The sequence below is a fragment of the Emys orbicularis genome, chromosome 13, assembly GCF_028017835.1.
Source record: "Emys orbicularis isolate rEmyOrb1 chromosome 13, rEmyOrb1.hap1, whole genome shotgun sequence".
NCBI lineage: Eukaryota > Metazoa > Chordata > Testudines > Emydidae > Emys > Emys orbicularis.
The window spans coordinates 37,757,565-37,770,664 of NC_088695.1; the positions used below are offsets into that span (position 1 = coordinate 37,757,565).

The following is a 13,100-nucleotide window of genomic DNA, read 5'->3' on the forward strand; positions in this document are numbered from 1 at the left end:
CTACCTCGATATAACGCTGTCCTTGGGAGCCAAAAAATCTTACCGCATTATAGGTGAAAACGCATTATATCGAACTTGCTTTGATCCGCCAGAGTGCGCAGCTCCGCCCCCCCAGAGCACTTCTTTACCGCGTTATATCCGAATTCGTGTTATATCAGGTCGCGTTATATCGGGGTAGAGGTGTATTATTGGAAATCTGAAAGGCATTATCAGAAACGTTGGATTAATTAAAACCGGGTTTTTTATTTTAAAAAATCTATAAACATTCCTATAATAACGTCGATACATTCTCAATAAAACTGTGGATGCAATTTATAAAACTGCAAATGGGTCCTTTTTAAACCATGGGACAAGGAAATAAATAGCTTTGACATTTAGAATTATTTATTTATTTGTTGGTCAGTCTCTTTTTCATTTTCTGAGCAGAGCAGCCCAGTGACGTCCAAGGGACCCCTGGCAGACTTAGAGACTATTCAACGTGAATAAGCCTGGGAGTACTGGTCCTGGAAGAAGGAACCAAAATGCTCGTTGAGAGAGGGAAGACGAGTGATGGGAGGGTGCCCAAGATAGTAAAAATGGAAGTTCTGGTGTTCGGATTGCATGGTGCAAAATGTGATTTGCCTCCCTTAGTGAGTCTATGGATAACAAGGTCAACTGCTTATTTCTAGAACTGGGTGAACAATGGGGAAACAAAGCAAAACCAAACCAAAGCAAAACCAACCCCGCAAGTCATGGCTATTCATTTGAATTTTAAAATGAATTTGTTTCCCCCACATTTGCACCCATTTTTGTCTTCCCTTTCCACGACTGAGTTTCACTAACACATTTAGAACTAAGATCTCCTCCTGCAATGGGAGTTTCTAGTGTTTCATTTGCGTTCTACATTGCTAAGGAAACATGAGCACATCGCAAGGTAGTTGCTCAAGACCGCTTGACTGGAAGTATGCAAGACATTAAACAAGACTTTTGACTCCAGAGCCAACATTTTCCAAAGGGGCCCCTGAAGTTTGAGTGTCCAACTTGAGACATCTTTGGCCTGATTTCCAGAGGGGCTGAACATCTGCAGCTCCCATTGGGTATGTCTGCACTTTGAGTTGGCAGTGCAAGTCCCAGCTCTAGGCGACATACTCCCAGGAGCCCTCATTAAGCTAAAAATAGAATGTAGCCGCCGTGGCCCTGGTCATGTCAAGGACATACCTGTCCGAGACCTCAGACTTGTACTTAGAGCTTGCACCGCCCTGGCTACACTTCTGTTTTCAGCTCATAACTAGCTCGATGATTCCTCAAGCTGGGAATCACACCCACAGCTGGAAGGGCAGACATACCCAATGACGTTATCTGGGGTCTTCAAAGCAATAGCCAGACTAGATCAGACCGGTACCCATCTGGTCCAAATCTCCTGTCTCTGACAGTGACCAAAACCAGATGAGTCAGAGGAAGATACAAGAAACCTGGCTCAGCAGCTCTGAAAATCAGGACGCTGATGTCTTTAGCTGAGCATCCCAATATTAGGCTCCTGAATATAGTAAACATTTGTGTAAATGTATTCCTAGTTTCTTAAAGAGACAGTGCACATACCTAACACTCCATCCCTTCCAGAGCTCCGGATTGGAGTTCTTGAGGGAAACCTTGATAACCCTTTGGGGGCTTTAGGAGCTGGAACTAGGGGTGCTGCTGCATCCCCTGGCTTGAAGTGGTTTCCATTATATAAAGGGTTTAGAGTTTGGTTCAACAGCTTTCAGCACTTCCACTATACAAATTGTTCCAGCGCCCCTGGGTGGGAATGTCGGGTAGAGCGGGTCTGTTGTCTGGAGTCCTGCCTCTCTAACTTGCTGCCAGAATCCTTCTCCAGTCCCTATGCTAGAGCCATTCCTGTGACTTCCCTTCTAATCTACACCAGGGCAAGATGAGACTTGGACCCACAGGTGTAGGGTGACCAGACGGCAAATGTGAAAAATCGGGACGGGGGTGGGGGGGTTATAGGAGCCTATATAAGAAAAAGACCCAAAAATCAGGACTGTCCCTATAAAATCGGGACATCTGGTCACCCTACACAGGTGTAAGACAGGCACTCGGAGGGTTCATTTGTTGCAGGGTGTAGATCCGCGGGAAGCAGGACTGTTTATTTTACAAAGCAGTAGCTGTGCTTGGTGCTGCCCGAGCACATAGGAAGTCACAGTCCCTGCCCCAGGGAGATTACAGCGGCCAGATTTCATTAGTTCACTCTGGCTGCCTTGCATTGCTGGAGCAGCACAAAGCAGCCAGAGCATACCAGTGAATCCAGCCCTAACTACTGGTACCCTTTGCTGAGTCTGTCAGTCAGGGACTGGAGAAATCTCTCCAGTGCTCCCTAAACCCCTGTTCCTCTCCTTCCCTTTGCCCCCCAACCCCCATGCTACCAATGCTGCAGCAGCAGTGAGAAAAATTCAATAAAGCACTTTCTGCTCTTGCTAATTGAAGAGTTTTCCTTTGTCAGCCACTCGGCTCAAACAACGGTAGGTACAAAGCAGTCGCCATCAGCACTTTGTGCATTTCTGAAAATCCCATTAGCAGAAGAAAGAGCTTGAAGTTTCCTTGGGCTGGAGGGGCGGGGGACTTCAGCTTCATCAGCTGTGCATTAGCATCTCACCCATAGCACAACTCACTCTCCTCGCCTGCCTCCTCCGCGGGAATATTTAATCAGGGTGAAGTGTTATACTAGACTGAAATTTATTTGCTTCAGAGAGCAATATGCTGATAAGTGGGCCCGCAGATAAAATTAGAAAATAAAAATGCCAGCAGCCAATAAAATCCTGTCCCACTCTGATTTTCTTTTTCTCCGGGAGGAATGTTTGTTACTGCAAAATTGCACACGGCGATAGGGATTTCTAATGCTTCATAGAAATAGCACAACAAAGAGACCCCCGTCTGTTTGGATGGCTGGCAAATAAATTACTGCCGGAAGCATGGTGGCTGGCCCCAGTAAATGAAGTAGGTCCAGTGCTCCTGTGCCAATTCAGGTGCTCCTAGTTGGCCAATTAAAAGGGTGGGGCAGCACCTGGTGACTATAAAGACTCAGGAAGCAGCACCAGGAGGGGGCAAAGCTGCAGTCGGGAAGATCCTGGGGTAGAGGGAGTTTGGAAGTTAGCGCCCACAGTCTAGCCAGAAAGAGCCTGAGTGATGGTGAACTGAGATCCTGCACTGGGGGAGAAGGCTGGGGAACCCCACCAAGGCAGGAGACAGGCAGATACGGGAGGGCCAATGTGGGTAAAGACTAAATATCTTGGATTGTGGAAGGGGAGTGCTTTAATTATGGTCTGGACTTAGGGTGACCAGATAGCAAGTGTGAAAAATCGGGATGGGCGTGGGGGGTAATAGGAGCCTATATAAGAAAAATACCCCAAAGTCAGGACTGTCCCTATAAAATCAGGACATCTGGTCACCCTAACTGGACTGTGAGGGGGAGTGGTTGAGCAGCCAAGAGGGGCACTCAGGAGGTGGCTGCCCTGGTATTGGCTTTGCAGGTGGAATGGGAAGGAAACCTGAAGCCTTGTTTGCAGGAATGTTTTGGGCTCTGAGCAGTAGGAGCAGATGGGTTCAGGCCTATGGAGCGTGAGAGTTTGGATATGCTGTGAGTCAGGTCCATGGGCGGGCACGGGTGTGTTTGTGTTCAAGTACACGTGGCTTGGGGCCCATACCTGTGGGCTCATGGGGGGGGCGGTGGGGGGATGCAGTCTGAGGTATGAGTGGACTCAGGGTAGGGTGAATCAGGCCCATGGGGAAATGTTACTGTGTGCTTCTACAGTAATTGGTCTACAAGCGTAGAGACCTGGAGTATGGCTGGGCCTGCATGAGTGCCCATGATGAGGGGGGGTGGAGGGAGGGCATATGGTGTCTACCACACCTAGTGCCCCTCTGCGGGGGGGGCAGCTATAACAGTCCTTATGCTTCCTCAGTGCACCAACCGCTCTGCTAGCAATGCAAGCTGACTCCGAGGTCTGTGCCCCATAGCCCCATGTCCTCTGCATTGCCAGCAGACCTGGGGGGTACATGCAGTAGCCACATGCAGGGGGGCATAGAGGCATTTGGCCTGAATCGGATGCATCAGCTGGGATTCTTCCTAGGGGGGAACTGGACTGAGAAGCAGGATTAGAACTCAGGATTTCCTGGCATGCAATCTGGTGCTCAGACCACTAGACCTCACTGCCTCACCTCTCCAGGCACATGTTTGTGTATTTGTTTGCAAAGGAGTTTTCTTACCCAGGCATGGAAGGTGCAATGGAAGTGCCAATTGTTATAACAACTCCATTCAGGGTCTAATGAGCCGCTGTCCGTCCTTGCCTGAAGTGTTAGGAGGGTTAATTAATGCTGGTAATACTAGTAATGCAGGAGCCATTTCTCAGCAATACAGGAAGGGTAGTGGGAATTCCCCATATGGTGAGTGTGGCTCTTATCTCAGCTGGCTTGTGTGTCTTGCTGCCAGCTGGCTGTTCAAAAGACAAAAGGGAGGGGAAAAAACACGATTATTGGTTCTTGCTTCATATCCCGGTGAGGTGCCTCTGCAAAGAGCTCCTCCACAGCACTGCTGAGAGCGGTTGAACGGAGTTGTCACCAGACAAAGGCAGAAGGCGACGTTTTGAGATGCTGCCGAGACCCCTGGGGGACAGGGGAGAGGCAAGAACTGAGTCAGGCCCTTAGCTCTTCCGGATGGTGGTACTAGGACAGAACCAGGTGGCATGCCAAGCTCTCTGCCCTAAGGAATCATTCTCCTGTCCTCCCCATCTCTGTTGGAGGGTAAAGGGCATTGAGCAGTGGTGACTATCCTTGGTGGCCTCCTGGCTGCTGTGGCCTCTAATGGTCTGGAGGTTCCCTTGGATTTGGATAACATGGTAACAGCTGACTTGGTACCTATGAGTAACTGCTTATTGCCCCCTAGTGGTCAGCCCAGAGAGATGGCATGAACCTGCTGGCAGCAAAGGGAGAGCTACGCCAGCTCCAGTGGTAAAGATCTGTGTTGCTGAAGCTGAAGGAGCAGGGTTCTGGTCTGCTCTTTCCCACCTGTGCGTGTGATTGATTTTTAATACCTGGCTCTGTTGTTGAACATGGGTTCCTTACAATGTCCCCCTGAGAAAAGGACCCCGAGCTTTTTGGATGATCGCCCGAACTGTTTGAAGCTGTCTGGTGCGGCAAAACAGGGTGGAAAACCAAGCAATCCGGCTCCCTCCCTCAAGGGCTCTCTGGAGTATGGAGCTTCTGTTCAGGCTGGGAATGGGGTAAAGAGTTTTATTTTTATCCTGGCACTTCCGCTTCCAGTGCGGGTCAGAACCAAGATGTGCCACAGCCCATGATGTACAGACACCACACGTCAGGAGAGGGTCACAGGGATGCTGGGGGGGCCTGTGGCACCTGAAGCAGGTGTCAGGCTTTGAGGGAGGAGCTAAAAATGTTATGGCCTGGGTGGGGTGAAGAGCAGGCCTCGAGCTCTCACTGTGGGGGAGAAGGCTGGCTGGGGCCAGGTCCCAGGGAAGACTGGCGCCAGCAGGGCTTCCCGAAGGGAAAGGGAGAATATGGGAGATTTGGACTTTGAGTACCTCCGGAGTGGGTAGAACTTTTACATGACCTAGCCAGAGGGCTATTGATCCAGAAGGTCCTAGAGACTGGGTGGAGCAGCCGAAGGCCTGGAGAGAAACATCGGCTGAGCCACTGATCCATGCTATAAGTGGGTCTGCTGGGACGGCAGGTGGCCACAGGTTCCTTATGTAACATGACATGCTAGTTGTGTCACTTCCCACGTTACCGGATAGGCATGGGGTAAGAAGCTGAAGAGGAAGAAGCAGCTGCCAGACAGGTGGCTTGAGGCATCGTGAGGGCACAGATGCAGACTGGGAGGATCATCGTTCTCCGCACTCCTTGTGCACCTCAGCAGGAGGAGATGCAATTTGAACCTCAATTGTAAATGAAATACAGTAAAATGTCTCCCTCTCTGGGTTTTATCCCTCCCTGCCTGGCACAGCTGTGGTAGCATGGCAGAGTGACTGCTGTTCCTTGCGTTTGGAGTGGATCCTGGCTCTGTAGTATCTACCTTGCCTGTCTCTTGCACAGAGGCCCAAGGCCAGTTTCTGGTCCATTTAACACATTGCAACCCCATTGAAATCCATGTGTGGCTGACAGCAGAGTTTGGCTGTCTGTGTTCATTTCTCCTAAGGGTGAGGTTAGGTGCAGACACCAAATGCTCTGTGTGCGGCAGGGTTGGTGTCATAGAATCATAGAATATCAGGGCATCTAGTCCAACCCCCTGCTCAAAGCAGGACCAATCCCCAAATCCCTCAAGGATTGAACTCATAACCCTGGGTTTAGTAGGCCAATGCTCAAACCACTGAGCTATCCCTCCCCCCTGAAATGACTACAGCAGTCTGTTACCCTCTGGTCTCTGTTAGACCTGGTGATCTTTCCAGCAGCGTTGCCATTTGATCATAACTTACCCAATGGATATAGTAATGAGCGTTAATACATGGGCAGCACCATGGAACCGTTTGTCTAGTTGTGGGGTCCTGCTTGGGACTGGTTCTCCTCTCACTTGCTTGGAAGGCTGGTCTAGGGGTTGAGCTGCTAGGCTGGCACTCTGGAGACCCTGGTCTGAATTTCCTGCTCTACCATAGACCACCTGTGTGACCTTGGGCAAGTCACTTAGTCTGTCTGGGTCTCATTTCCCTGTAGGTAGAAGTGCCCAATCTCACTGGGGTGTTGTGAGAATAAACACATCAGAGTGTGAGGTGCTCAGATACTATGGCAACGGAGGCCATCTACGTATCTTGGATGGCTAGTACCTTAGGATAACTCCATTAACTTCTGTGTGTTTGTTCCAGATTCTCACCCAGGTAAGTGAGAGGAGAGTAGGGCCCGTTATGAGCTTGACTGCTTGTGTAGGGGCAGATGAAGGCAGGATATTTGAGATTCAGGGCCCTGGATCTGAGCCCACCTAGCTGGAGCAGTAGGTTTGAGTCAGCATCAGGAAGCAGCAAACTGGGCTACTCCACTTGGGAGAAGATTAAGGACTCAGTAGCGGGCTGCAGTCATGAGTTGATTTGGTGGGGGACCTGGGGAAGTTTAGCCCTCCGGGGGATTGAGTTGGGAGGAAGGGTCTGCCTGCGGGAAATGGGTGCTGTCTATAGCTTTAATGTTCTGGTGCCCTGTGCCTGACACCTGAGACTCAATGTGTGTCTGTCTGTGTTTTGAAAGTGGGCATGTATGAGCCAGGAGCGGCTCAGAGTTGTCCCACCTCCTAATCAGTCTTCATTCAGTTTAAATACTTCCTATAAATGACACACGGCCCAGAGATAACAGCATTTCATCCCTGCTGCGGAGCCCTGGAAGACCTGAATCCCAACGCTAGCTGCATAGAACGCCTGTCAGCTTTCCCTTCTGTGCGGCACTCTGCGTAACTTCTGTAATCCCCCGTGACCTGCTTAGCAACCTGACAATGGGCTCAGCTCAGCTGAGCGCTCAGACAGGGATTCCATACTCGCATCAGGCGTGAAAACAAAAATCGGCAAGTAACCCACCCTGACAAAAGACAGCGTTTATTCCCTCATGTACAGATGAGCGATTGCTTGGGAGGAGCCCTTGCAAATCCATGGGGGGTGGGGTTTAAAAGGAAAAAGGTATCCATCTCTCTCCACCACCACCCCCTTTGCCCCCGCTACCATAAAGCTTGAAAAGAAAATGTGCTGGGAGAAAATGAATGCAAAGAATATTCCCCACTCTTCACCCCTCCTTGGGACAGATAACCCTTTCGCTGCCTTGCCTCTCAGCAGCTGTCAGTATCTGAACACAGCCTTCCATGCTCCCATACCCAGCAGAGCAGGGGGAAGGAGGAGCTGGATTGGCCAGGGGAAAGCTCCCTGGGTTTTTTAATTATTTATTTTCACATTCCAAATATAAGCTGTATTCCGAATATGTGCTGGGCCTGTGAACTTCAGTCAAGATGACAGGAATTGAAAACAAGGGACAAAATAAAGCCCTCCTGCCCACCCGTTGCCACCTCCTTCAGCTCCTGGCCTTTGCAGATCCCTGCTGGATGGAGTCATGTGCCTCGCTTTGCAAGTCCCTTGGTGTGACTCTACAGAGGCACTGTGTTGATGGAACTCCAGTTACTACTGTGTAACCTTCCCTTGGGAGCTGTCCCCTGGTGGGCCTTCTGCCCAACCCGCTGAATGCACATTCAGCAGTGGTACCTGCTCCCTGTGCACATCAGCACACAGCTGCTGCATGGAGAGGTGAGAATTGTCCTTGCTTTGGAGCACTTGTTGCCACTCTCCTCCATTGCAGGCTCAGTGCTGGGCTTGTCTTTCCTTGGCCCCAATCTTTCTGGGGACTTGGGCTGGCATGAGAGGTGGGGGGCGGGAACACACTGCCAAGTTCTTTAGTTGTAGATTCTGGAGCAGCTGGTGGTCTTGGTGCTTTAGCACTTTGCTTGCTGGAGAAGGAAAGGACAGCAATGCTTGGTGTCCCGCTATCATAACTTCTGGCTTCCTGCAGTCAGCAGCCACTTGGCCTGTTGCATTGGATGCTCCGTGGGTAACGACAATGAGCTTGCACTTGGCTTTGAGAAGGCAGCATCTCAGCTCCCCAAGCATGGCTGTTCCAGTCCAGGCTATCTTATGTGAATAACCCTGAGCTTATGGAGTGGATACCACTGGCCAGATATTGATATACTGCTTGAGGTGTTGGCTTCTGTAGGGGGCATGAGGCTTTTCTTCCCCTCTGCTTTCCTTTTGGTTTCACCAATATAATTCCTTCACTGTGCTGTGATTCTTCGACTAAACAGATTTGACTTTTTAATCAGATTTACATGTCAAATCCCCACGTGTTCCCCGCTCAGGAATCAGTCCCTTGTGCATGACACTCCCGATGGGAAGCCAGCTTGGGTAAAGCACTTTGACATGACGCAGCAAGGGGAGTAGCTGTGCATGGTGAAAACCTGGTAGCTCTGCTTGTGACCTTGCCATGGTCTTAATAGGAGGACCCAGCCTGCTGTTATGCAGGCAGGAGGGGCCCAGCTCTGTATGGCCTGCTCATTAGAGAGAGGTTTGAGCTCTTAGTTACCTACACCTCTACCTCAATATAACACGAATTTGGATATAACGCGGTAAAGCTGTGCTCGGGGGGGGGGGGGGGGGGGGACACAGGGCTGCACACTCCGGTGGATCAAAGCAAGTTCGATATAACGCGGTTTCACCTATAACGCGGTAAGATTTTTTGGCTCCCGAGGACAGCGTTATATCGAGGTACAGGTGTATGTAGCAGGCTTCCCTGCAGAACCTAAGCTTTAAGCAGCCCCCTTGGGCGGTACTAAAAAGGAACACATTGATTTAGACCGCACCACCATAGACTGAATGGGACTATGTAGCAAGCAGTAACTGTAACCAACATGTTGGCTAAAGCTACAGACCTACAGTCACTGTGCATTACCCCTGTGAGCTGTGATGTGAGAGATGATCCGAATAGTTTTCCAGGTAGCGTATAGTTAGTATACACAAGTGCTATTCCTTGAAGAATTGCCTGCATTAGTCAATGTCGCTCTGTTGTCTACCTTCCTACTGGAAGGGGAATTCCAGGCAGCGAGGTCCAGTTGCTGAGCGGATGCACGGTCTCTGCATTGTAATATAAGGGATTAAATGAAGGCTAGATTCTGGTTTCCTTATTCACATTGAATAACTTCTTATTCCATGAGTAGCTCTGTTGACTTACTGGGATTTCCCGTGGAGAAAAGTGCTACTCAGGGAGAGTAAGGGGATCGGAATCTGGCCCCAAATACTTTGCTTACGGTGTGATAAGTTGTGCAAGGCTTACATTAAATATTAGACCTAATAACACTAGATACCTCTCCATGCTGGGGGGACTGTAAGCAGTGCAGACAGTTTCCAGCTGCAGTTACCTGTACTACATTACCCCTGTGATATCTCTCTGGAGGTGCACAGTGCCCAGACTGGTCAAGTTCCACCTGGGTTGCAGCCCTGACAAGCTTTTTTAATACTGCTTGGTCTGTGGTGTCTGCTGCTATTCTGCCCTGAGGCTTCCCCCTCTCTCAGTCCATTTTGAAGCCATCACAATTTTCCACACTCTATTGTTGGTTATCAGCTGAGGAAGGGTGTAGGAAGCTGCTGGCAAATTCCGGCTGGACAAAGAAAAGGGGAAATATTCTTTGTAACTCATTGGTATTTGTATTGCAGCAGTGCTCCCTGAGCTCAGGGCCCTGTTCTGCAAGGTGCTGCCCATAGACCGAATAAGAGACTGTCCCCGTCGCAAAGAGCTTACAATCTAAATAGACAAAGTAGTAATGTCCCATTTTGCAGATGGGGGAACTGAGGCACAGAGATTAAATAACGTTCCCAAGGTCAGACAGGAAGTCTGTGTCAGGGCCAGAAATTGAACCTAGATCTCCTGAGTCCCGCATCCAGTGCCTTAACTACCCAACCGTCCATCCTCTGGTATCTTTAGGGGAGGTCATGTGACAAGGCCATTGTTTTCCCTCCTCCCCCATCCCACAATGGTATTGTGGGGATAGTGAGTGCCCTTCCTCCTTCACACTGCAGTGAGGAGCCACACAGGTCAGCCCTTGCTGTTGCTGCCAGGCATCTACAACAGACACACCTCGCACTGGCCCTGGCAAGTGGGCATTCGGGAACCCTGGGGCTCCGACCCCTGGGGAAGAAACAACCTGGAAATGGCACAAAGCAGGAGAGGGCACACGCTGCAGCGATAGCCTCTCTGCACGAAAGGATCCTCTGTGCTCAGCCAGCCGGGGAACCAGATGATACCATGTACATGCGCCAAGGAACTTCTAGCGAAAGCAGCACCACCTTCTACCTCCCAATTTCCATTGACAATAGACAGCGTGAGGAGAATTACACCTGCCTTTTGCATTTTCCACGGTCCTGGAAAAATTTACAAGACACATGGCCTGCTCGTGGAAGCTTTCGTGTGTCTGCTCTTATATCACTAAGTAGGTTAATTCTAAGTGCACTCGGTTCGGCGCTGAATATTTTGCACAGCTCTTGTCTGACACACATTCTGTTGCTGACCTGGGATCTTAAACAGTCTTTTTTATTCTTTATTTTCTTTAAGGCTTTGCAGTTCATCACTGGCAGAGCTGTGGAAGTCCCTGGCTCCACAGATGGATGCTGGCCAACCCAATCAAATGCAGGGAACATCTCTTGCCATCTCTCTGAGAGTTCCGCCCCTCCTTTGCTAGGCCATGTATGCATGCCCCCATAGACTATATTTGGGATAAATATTCCAGGCTGTAACCACAACCTGACAGTTGGAATTTCTGTTCCAATACCGTGTAAACACTTTTTCAGAATAAAAGATCCAGGTTGCCAGCTAAACAAATACTGACTCCTCTGCCTGTGATTAAACAGGAATCTATGTAGGAAAGTCCACAAGAGAGGAATGCCCCAAGGTCCCTGTCCCATCACCCACTGAGACACCTGTCAGGTCGTCTTCATTTCTAACCTTTTATGGCGAATAACAATATAGTAGGGGCTCCCAAACTTTGTCCAGCTCGGCCTGCGTTGGAAGTGTTTCGAGTTCCCAAAGGCCATGCTTCCATTGTATACAATGGAGTGGATGGAAGCTGCTGTCATCTTTGACACAGAGATGTGACCCATGGAGACTACTGCAATGCATCATCTTCATTTGATTGAGTGGCTCAAGGTGGCAGAGTGCATGATGGGATCTGTAGTCTCCATGGATTGTCTCGCTGTCTAAGATGAGGGCGGCCCCTGGTTGCATTGCTGAGTTGTTGTTGTTTTTTTTGGCGCAGCCTGGGTATTACATACAAGGGCTTCTGCACAGAAATCTACGTGCTTCTTTCTTCCCCTCTCTTTGGCTGGCCCGTTGGGCACCTTCTCTGTCTGTTTTCCTCTTCAGCTGACTGCCCAGCTGGGGGACATATCCCACCTCTGCTCCACTACGTTTCAGTTAACTGGGGTTTGGCTTATGGAGCTTTTATTGCCCATGGAAAAGCTGTGTGTGGCCAAGCCTGTGTTCTATAGCTCTGCCATCCAGTCAGCTGGTCCCGAAGTTATTTAGTCACTTCAGAGCCATGCTGGGACCCCAGTGGTAAACACTGCAAAGATCCTGCAGTGCAGCTATATTATAAACCCCGCCTGAGAGAGATCTTTGCTCTTTAGTGCTGCACCAAGGAACAGTTATGGTCAGACACCTCAAGAATGTGCCAGAGCCAAACAAAAGGCCGTGCGGCTGCCAAGCTGTGACAAGGGAAACAAATGAGATCTCGAAACATTCTGGATGCAAGGTTAAGTGTCTCGATCAGACACGTCACTCTTTCTCTTGTGGCTGGAGACTGAGGCTTTACAAATGTCCTTCAAATGAAGCTGAAGCCAAACCCAAGGTTGAGGCAGGTGAGTCTGGCGCTAGGTTGAGTGGTAAAGCTAAAGTGCATTGAATTGGTCCCTTTCTTTATCATCTTTATGTCCACAAAAAGAACAGGAGTACTTGTGGCACCTTAGAGACTAACAAATTTATTTGAGCCTAAGCTTTCATGGGCTATGTCCACAGTAGCCTTGAAATCACTGGAAATGTCCACTAGAGGGACACAGAGAAATTCCTTTTGCTCGATACCAGGTTTGAAACTTCCTTATGTGGCTTTGTTGCTGCTGCTGCTGCTCCGGTTGGCCTGTCCTAGAAAATAACAGCTTTCAAAATCTCTCCCAATGCAGCTCAGATATTTAAAACTCTTCTAAAATGTGGCCGTCTGGGGGGTGGATTTGGTTGACTCCCACACTCTCCTTCTAGGCAGTTGGTTTATGTTCCAGCCAGTGCTGATTTGGACTAAGAATGGAAAGTGCAATCGCTTATTTACTCCAGTGCCTTTCTGTAAAATGCTAGGAATGGAAACTGATTATGCCCAGATACCATTTTGGTACTTGCATAACACAATGATGGCAGATTTTCCCATGGTAGCTTTGGTGGGATATGGCTAGCATAGAAGACGCTATAGAAAATAACGTTGCATGGTGTTAGATTGTGTGAGATGACGGACTACAAAATTTAAAGCGAATTACGTAAACTTTTTATAAATACACAAAGTATAG

At 49.3% G+C, this 13,100-nt stretch overlaps 1 protein-coding gene across 1 annotated transcript in view; it reads left to right on the forward strand.

The window, feature by feature from the left end:
- The window catches only part of CACNA1G (calcium voltage-gated channel subunit alpha1 G), a 277,783-nt gene that overhangs the window by 108,463 nt on the left and 156,220 nt on the right, over positions 1 to 13,100 (forward strand). The gene's annotated exons all lie outside the window — the stretch shown is intronic.